At 44.0% G+C, this 9050-nt stretch overlaps 1 long non-coding RNA gene across 1 annotated transcript in view; it reads right to left on the bottom strand.

Moving 5' to 3' along the window:
• The window catches only part of LOC114901978, a 46169-nt gene extending 39364 nt beyond the window's left edge, over window positions 1-6805 (bottom strand). The window contains exon 1 of the long non-coding RNA XR_003795332.1: window positions 6709-6805. This is a non-coding gene — a long non-coding RNA (uncharacterized LOC114901978). The remainder of the gene's footprint in view (window positions 1-6708) is intronic.
• Window positions 6806-9050: the final 2245 nt, after the last annotated feature.

Raw genomic sequence — 9050 nt, 5'->3', positions numbered from 1 at the left:
GCTGGGACGAAGTGAGAGAGTGGCATGGACATATATACACTACCAAATGTAAAATAGGTAGCTAGTCAGAAGCAGCCACATAGCACAGGGAGATCAGCTCAGTGCTTTGTGACCACCTAGAGGGGTGGGGTAGGGAGGGTGGGAGGGAGACCCAAGAGGGAGGAGATATGGGGATATTTGTATATGTATAGCTGATTCACTTGGTTATAAAGCAGAAACTAACACACCATTGTAAAGCAATTATACTCCAATAAAGATGTTAAAAAAAAAAAAAAAACGAGGAAAAAAAGTGAGTTTCTCCTAGCTACCAATCTCTATGATATAGTATGAGGCTTAAAGATGTAATGAAGTTATTTCTAGAAGATAAAAATGAGTAATTTACTTTACAGTGGTCATAAATCTTTAACGGCAACATATTTTTATTTAAAAAGCATATTACTCTGAATCTATTCTACAGACATAAAATGTCCCAGTAAATAAGAATAGATGTATGAAAGATAGCAAAAATATGAAAATGAAATATCAACGTCTATTGATAGAGAACAGCTGAATAAATTATGATTCATCCATGCAATGCAATATTACACAACTATTAAGAAGACAAGTTTGATCTATGTATATTGCCCGGGAAGATGTTTAGAATGTTGTTATGAGAAAAAAAAGTTTGCAGAGTGCTTTGTATGATATGACGCTATTGGTTTTTTTAAGGTGCAAATCCCACATTGTGAATATATGTTTGTGTGAACCTAGTGACGAAAAGATACACACCAGTCTTTAACTCTGATTTTCTCTTGTGGTTGCTGTGGGAGCAGAGCTGGAAAGAAGTTTATTCATTTTCTTATAAACCACTTTTGTGATGACTGATTTGTTTCAATGAGCATGTTACAGAAAAAATTAATCATGGAAAGGCTTAATTTTAAATTAGAATATAAGTATAATATATGCATTGAGAGAAAAATGCAACATGTATCTTCTTGTTGCTTGTAAATCTTTGCTTACAAGTGGTTTTTATTCTAATAGCTTGTGGATGTCAAGTTCACAGGTATAAATCTAAAGTGGGTACTTTGGATGATAGGATAAGCCATGCAAATTTAGAAGGCTTTGATCTAAAGAGAGGGAAAAAAAACTGGGAAGGCATATGATTTGGGGTGATTAAGGTGAGGCCATATATTATTAAAGGGGTGAAGTGGTATAGTAGCATTGTGGGTTGCCAATGCCCATAAGGGCCAATCGTGTTACTTTCATGTTGGGAGAAACTTGTCTGATTGGTTCCAAGGCCCAACAGGTGAGTTGCTCAGCTTACAGACATAGTTTCTGAAACTACAGCACTTACTGTGAGAGACAAGGCAAGGAACAGATGTGGAGAGGACTTGGGGAAGGGGCTGGATGGGTGGTGGCACCCTGATTTCTACTGTGAAGAGGCATGGGGAGAATTTTACAGAAACGAAATCTTTACTCTGAAGTGCAGCATTCAATGCCCCTCTTCTCACTTCAGTATCCTTACAATGCCTGTCTTAAGGATTATTTGGTAGCAAGAAGCAAAAGCTCATTCAAATGATCTCAGGTGAAAAAAGGATCATTACAAAAACATAGGACAATCGCATCAAACCTAGCTGCAGGAAGTACAAGTGGGCCTCCTAGGCATTGGAAAATGGTCAGACAACTTGTCTATATGAGGGCCACCCTGGCATCTTTCATATCTGCTTCTTTTTTTCCTTCTTTCATTATCTCTCTCCCTCTCCACTATTGGCTTGCCGTGGCTGCTCTGACGCCACATGACATGTCAAAGATCAATGCCAGCATCTCTAGGCTGTAGCTTCTGAGTCTCTTAGTTCAAGACCACAGGACCAAGCACCTGATTGGTTGCTGGCCAGCCCATGAGTTAGCTTCCGAGAAAGGGCACCAGCAGGTAGACCACTGTCCACCATGTATGGCGCATCTCATGCCTCTTCCCCCACCACATCCTTTCACTTACTTTCCGTTCAGATCTCTGATCATCCTCAAACACTTAATTTATTCTCAAGCCTCTTTGCCTTTGCTCAAGGTGTCCCCAAAGCCTGGCATACTCTTCCCCCATTCTTTGCCTCTCTCGAGGCACCTCATACTCTCAGACCTAGTTTAAATATCATCTCCAATATGTAACATAACCAAAAATCTCAATTCAAAATGAATTACTTCTTCCTCTGGGGCCACCACAATTTTTATTTATACTTCATACATCCTGCTTGCATGTTTCTGTGCATTTACTTCTCCACCTTCCCTCCCCCAAATGGGGGCACGTCCTGCTTATCTCTGTACCCTCCAAACCTTTCCCAGCAGCAGCAGGAGGGGCTCATAGCCGTTTCCTGAATTCAGGTGCCCTATAGCTTAACTGAATCATGCACATCTGGATTTACTTCCTCATTAGCATCGTCATAAAATGACAGAAAAGATTTCACCATTCTCTGTTAAATTCAGAGAAGTCACCATGTACATTTGAGATGAATTTTCCTCATCAAGGCATGAAAAGATATAAGGACAACAATGTATTTGCACTTTTGTTTTCCAGAAAAAATGAAAAGTACCAAAAAAGGTGGTTTTTCAATGAGTTCTCAATAAATCAGAATTATTTAAAAATTAGCACCCTTATGCCCAATCAGGTTTCCTAGGGTTAGGTCTAAAGTTGCTCAAAGCTTCACTTGGGCAGTGTAAACAATGGTAATTACTTCTTCAGTGTCTGTAGTCTTTTGTTTGTTGGTTGGTTTGGTTTTTGGTGCTGCCTGAGTGATAACAGTGCCAAGTCGGCCCAGATGAGCTACTGTCCTTATTATGTCATTCTCAGGAAATGTCATTCATTCTTGGCCTTCTTTTCCTCTCACACCCCATATTCAACCCATCAGGAAATCCTATCCTCAAAGTAACTGGGGAGTCTGGCCATTTCCTGTCCCTTTCACTGTGACCACAGACCCTTTTACCAAGATCACTGCAAAACCCTCCTAACGTGTCTCCTTGTGGCCACCCAGTCTATTCTGGGTACAGTGGCAACACAGACCTCTGAAAACACAGGTCAGATCTTGCCACTCCTTTGTCCACAATCCCATTTCACTAGAAGAAAATCCAAGTCCTTCTCTAGACTGACTGGGTTCTGAATGACCCTTCCACTTGCTTCCCCGACCAGAGGCCAAAGGTCCTAAATCAAGGTGTTAGTAGGACCATGCTCCCTCCGAAACCTCTAGGGGAGGATTCTTCCTTTGCCTCTTTCAGCTTCTGGTGGCCCAGACGTCCCTTGGCTGTGGCAGCATCACTTCAATCTCAGCCTCCATCTTCACGTGGCCATCTTCCCTCCATGTCTGTGTGTCTCCACATGGTGTTCTCCTTGAGCGTGTGTCCAAATTTCCCTCTTCTTATAAAGGCATCAGTCATTGCATTAGAGCACATCCTAATGACTTCATCTTAACTTGATTACATTAGCAAAGACCCTATTTCCAAATAGGTCACAACAGATCTTTTTTTTTGTGGAAGGGGTGGGGGGTGGAGAGGATGACACAATTCAACCTGTAACAAACAAACACCAGGCAGCTTCCGCTCCCCCAGTTATCTGCTTGGCCCACTCCTTCAACTTCTTCAGGGTTTTGCTTACACATCATCTTCTCATAAGAGTATCTTTCAACGAAGCCTCTTCCAATGACCCCTTTTAATACTCCAGTCTGCCCCACCTCTCTGCACCAACTTGCAATACCTTTTACGCTGCTCTTTTTTCCTCCCATCACACATATTATCTTTTAACATACTAGGTCATTTACCTGTTGAGTATGCTCACAGTTAGCTGTCTGTCCCAACACCACCACTCCCCTGATCTTGAGGAGTGGGGGAGACCATCTTTGGCTGTTATTCACTCATATATCCCATCTCCTATCACGGTGCCTGGCACATAGACACTCAATACATATCTGTAGAACTAACTGACTGCTTTTGTATTTTTTAAAAGGAAAATGTATATCTGTATTTTTGGAGGTTCACTGTTTTCTAGCAGTATTGTCTATTTAAAAGAAAGTTAAATTTCAGGTTGATGCCATACTGAAGCACAGTATGTGATTAAGACTTATGTGGGGCTTCCCGGGTGGCGCAGTGGTTGAGTCCGCCTGCCGATGCAGGGGACACGGGTTCGTGCCCCGGTCCGGGAAGATCCCACATGCCGCGGAGCGGCTGGGCCCGTGAGCCATGGCCGCTGAGCCTGCGCGTCCGGAGCCTGTGCTCCGCAACAGGAGAGGCCACAACAGTGAGAGGCCTGCGTACCACGAAAAAAAAAAAGACTTATGTGAACCTTTTCTTAGGCCCTTTTCCATATATTTATTATTTGTTCTGGGTGCTTTAAGAAATGGCAATCCATGTACTTACATTTCTCAATCCCATACTTAGGACAAAATATATAATAGTCTTGGGTTGTGGTTTCAATTAGCATAGCAAACCCAGTACATACTTTCTTCCTGGCATCTAGATTAAAGAGGCTGTTTTCACTTTCTAGCCCAGTTTTTATTTCTGCTTTCTCTTTTTCTCACTAAAAACATCTATGGTATCCACAATATATTGGTAGTTTAAAAAAGCAAGTCATCAGACAGAATCTACATTATTATTCCATTTTTGCAGATTAAAAACAATGTAGGTATAGATCATATGTGTTTTACTATGAAAAAGAAAGAGTCTGGAACCATACACATCAAACATGGGATAGGGAGAGACTTTATACATTTTTATATTGTTTGGATTTTTAATAAAAAATGAATAGGTATTACTGTGGTAGTAAAAAGATTAAGAGGCAAATAAAAATCAAAAAAAGCCTTCCTCGAGAGAGTGAGTTTTCCATGGCAGAAGGAACAAAGCTGTTGGATACTGAACACAGCATATTCTTCCATGAGGAAACCTGAGGAAGAAACTTTGTGCTTTTCTATTTACTGCCCTGGAAGCCAATCATAAACATGAATACAGAACTCAGCCATGTCTTTAAAATGTGTACTGAAAGACAGGAAGGAGATATACAGTACCAACTGGTCATCATGGTGTGGTGGGATTGCAGTTGATTTTTTTGTTGAGTATTTTGCTTTTATTTTTATTTTTTACTGTATTAAAAACATGCATCCACGTAGATGATGTTGACCAGGGATAGGAATGTCTTGGTGTCCCCCTGACTCCTGGGCCCAAGGAAATCCTTTCCTGCCACATGGAGATGAGGGTCTGCATTCATGGGCTCCCACACGGCAGATTCACCCCTGGGCATTCCTTCTGGGAGGGGAAGCCACTTTAAGGCTCCAGACACAAGCCCCCACTTTAGAGATATGGAAGTTCTGCAATCTCAGGGCTGCTTCCTAGCCCAGAGAGGATTTGGGAAAGGGACTAAATTGAGGAACCCACCTCTCTTCCTGTTGGGTTCACAACCACCCCCCACCCCCAAAGGAGTCATGTATTATATAAGTGGGCCACGTGGGCACCCTGAGCAAGGTGATTCTTGAAATGGCAGGGCCCAAACTCCCAAAGTGTCCATTGTTCAGCCTCTCCAATTCCAGCAAGGCAGTACACTGGGCAAGCTGGTTAATTGCCAGAGTCCAGAGACTAGTGTCTCTGGCAAAATGAACTCTGGGTTTGATATGGAGGTTGCCAAAGCAGAAGTTGTGATAGCGCTTCTCAAAGGCTGGCGTGCCTCACCATCACCCCGAGGGCTTCCCCTGCTCCACCCACAGTCTGATTAAGCAGTTCGCACTGATGAAATAAAAATTCGTACTCTGAGCCAAGTCAAGGAAAATTTAAACATAAAAAGTTTTCTCCGGGCTTCCCTGGTGGCGCAGTGGTTGAGAGTCTGCCTGCCGATGCAGGGGACACGGGTTCGTGCCCCGGTCCGGGAAGATCCCACATGCCGCGGAGCGGTTGGGCCCGTGAGCCATGGCCGCTGAGCCTGCACGTCCGGAGCCTGTGCTCCACAACGGGAGAGGCCACAACAGTGAGAGCCCCGCGTACCGAAAAAAAAAAAAAAAAAGTTTTCTCCGCTCTTTGGCTTTCTCTCCCCCCTCTGCTGTGCATTGTGTATCTGCATTAAGTATCGACCAAACCTCCCACTGGCAGAAACACCTTCTCAACCATAAAGAACATTCTCCTACCACCAGCAAGGCAGCTCCTTAAAGATAACATTCCTTCTTAATCTTGCAAGAGGTCATGACCACCCATCACTTGGTACCTGCAGATCTGGACTGTACAAACTATCTACATCCACAGCCCTCTGTCTCAAAAACCTATAAAACTGTGCTTTGACCTCAAATGAGCAGAACAGTTCTCCAAGATTTCTAAGAGGCTGTTCCCAGGTTCTAATCCTCAATTTGGTGCGAATAAAACTTCTCATTCCTCTCTTAGATTGAAATTTTCGTCGATAGTACTCTGGGCCTAGGAATTAGAATTTGAATAAATACCCCTATACCGTTTTTCAACACGGGCTCTCGGACAGGATCCTCCTATTCTGCGTAAATTACCTGCCCTTAGCGTCAGACTCCACAAGTTTAAGGAATCGGTCTCACAAGACGCCCTCACTTCAGATGCCGCCTGGGAGTCCAGGTCTCCAGGCCCCCCACACTTCTGTACGATTCGGCTACAAATTCAAAGGTTCTCATACCAACCCCCTCTCCCCCGCCATTTTCGATAATTCACTGAAATGACTCATAAAACTCTGGAAAGCCCTATACTTACAATTCCAGTCGTCCTTCAGTACTCTCAGAAGACTGGTTTCAGGAGACCCCACAGGTACCAAAAGCCACCGACGTGCAGGCCCGTGCAGGCCCCCGACATAAAATGGCGCGGGGCAGTGACTACAGTAAGCCTTCCCTATGTGCGGGGTTTCGCATCTGCAGATTCAACCAACCACTGACCTTCAATTAGTAGCAGGTCGAATCTGCTGATGCGAAACGTGAGGTTATGGAGGGTCGACTGCGCTGCTTTATTGTAAATGACACAGCTCAGGATCTGACAAATAGATCTATAGAGGAAGTAGGAAGTAGGGGGTGCAGAGCTTCTGTGCCCTCTCTGGGTGTGCCACCCTCTCAGCACATGAAATGTTCACAAATCTAGAAGCTCCCAGAACCTCATTATTCAAGAGTTCTTATCCAGGCTTCGTCAGTGGGCACAATCGATTAAATCATTGGCTGTATGTGATTGAACTTGATCTACAGCCCCTCTCCTTTCCAGGGTGTCAAGGGTGGCACTGCAAGTTCCAGTCCTCTAAACACGTTTAGTCTTTCTGTTGTGGCCAGCCCCTCCCCAGAAACTCAGGGCCCACCAAGAGTTGTGTTGCCAGCACACACTCAAGTATGGTTCAAAAGGGGTTTGTTATGAATATCAAACATGATAGCACTCAGAAAATTCAACATTCTTTAGTATCTCTGTGCCAAGAACCAGGGACAAAGAACAATATATTTTTTTGTTATATGCCACCACCCTTCCCTGCCCCCACATGATTCTGATGCGGGTGATTCTTACATGTTGAGAACCACTGTGTAAGAAGATATTGATAACACTTGAAAACTCTAAGTATCAGTACCATTTTGGTAGGTAGAGAATTCTTTTTTTTTTTTGCAGTACGCGGGCCTCTCACTGCCATGGCCCGTCCCATTGCAGAGCACAGGCTCTGGACGCGCAGGCTCAGCGGCCATGGCCCACGGGCTCAGCCTCTCCGCGGCATGTGGGATCTTCCCGGACCGGGGCACGAACCTGTGTCCCCTGCATCGGCAGGCAGACTCTCAACCACTGCGCCACCAGGGAAGCCCAGAGAATTCTATTTTTGATGTAGGCTTCTCTCTTTACCTTATTATGTCCTTCCCTCCTCTTCGCTAAAGTCCTTCAAGACACAGTTGTAGCCCATCTTTCAGTCCCCATGGAGCTCCCTCTTATTGGTGTTCCATGGTGCCGGACTGATTTGTAGAATTCTCTTTGGCCCATTACATGTTTGCAATGCTCCTTAATTCTTGTGTATGTCTGCCTGTCTCATCTCCCCAGCTGTCTATGGATACTGCCTTACTCTTTATTAAGTCCTAATGCAAGATTTCTTATCTTTAGAGCATGGTGCTAACTCAAAGGAAGCTTTCAATAAATGCTTAATGGGAATAAGTGAAGGTATGAATGCTGGGCCTAATATAGTAGGAAGGTGCAAGTGTCTTGTGTTCAATTTGGATATCATAAATTTTTGCCAGTCATCTGAGTGAATCCAACATTATGATTAAAGTCCTTACCTTGAATCAGGTAATTTGTAATGAATGTCTAAGCAGAACTCGTACTTTGGAATGACCACAATGAAGTACCAGGCAACCAACTTGGGGGACATATCAGTAGGTACGATGATCGGTAGGTACGATGATCGGTGGAATGATAACTAGACTTGAAATCAGAGAATGTAGGGTCACAGCCTCCATCTGTCCCTTGCTAACTGTGAGGCCTTGGGGCAAGTTGCTTGCTTGAGTGTTTCATTCACTTACTCATTATTTCAACCATCCATCATTGAGAACCTATTGTATGCCAGGGACTGCACTATATACTTTATATGTTATCTCACTTAATCAGCATGACACCTCTCTAGAGTAGATAGGCATCTTCCCAATTTATAATTTTGTACTTGAAGAAAAATCACATTTCTGTGTCCTCCTTGGCAATTGCACGTTTCAGCCTCCAGACTTCCTTCTCAGGGTTCCTGAGCTCTGAACCCTGGAGCAGTTATCATCATCCTGCTTGGCCTCTGAGGCCTTAGAGTCTAGAAAAAGAACTCAAGCTTGAATAAAATTTTAGCATTGGAAGGAATGTGAGAGGTGGTCTAATTCACCCGCATTCAAATGAGGACTGGAGCCAGGGTTCCAAATCAGGGAATGGGAGGAGACATTTCCAGAAAAGCTTCCAATGCCCTGGGTCTCTCTCATCCTGGCTTCTCCGCACCGCCTTTGTGTTGAAGTTGTGGCAGACAGAGGGCCATAGGGAGTGCTCTCAGATCCAGGACATTTGCAGAGGCTGGCAGCTCTGAAGTTTCCATCCAGACTCCGAGGACTAAG

The sequence above is a fragment of the Monodon monoceros genome, unplaced genomic scaffold, assembly GCF_005190385.1.
Source record: "Monodon monoceros isolate NGI ecotype Baffin Bay Population unplaced genomic scaffold, NGI_Narwhal_1 Super_Scaffold_2, whole genome shotgun sequence".
Taxonomy (NCBI): domain Eukaryota; kingdom Metazoa; phylum Chordata; class Mammalia; order Artiodactyla; family Monodontidae; genus Monodon; species Monodon monoceros.
This window is presented reverse-complemented; position numbering and strand designations above follow the sequence as displayed.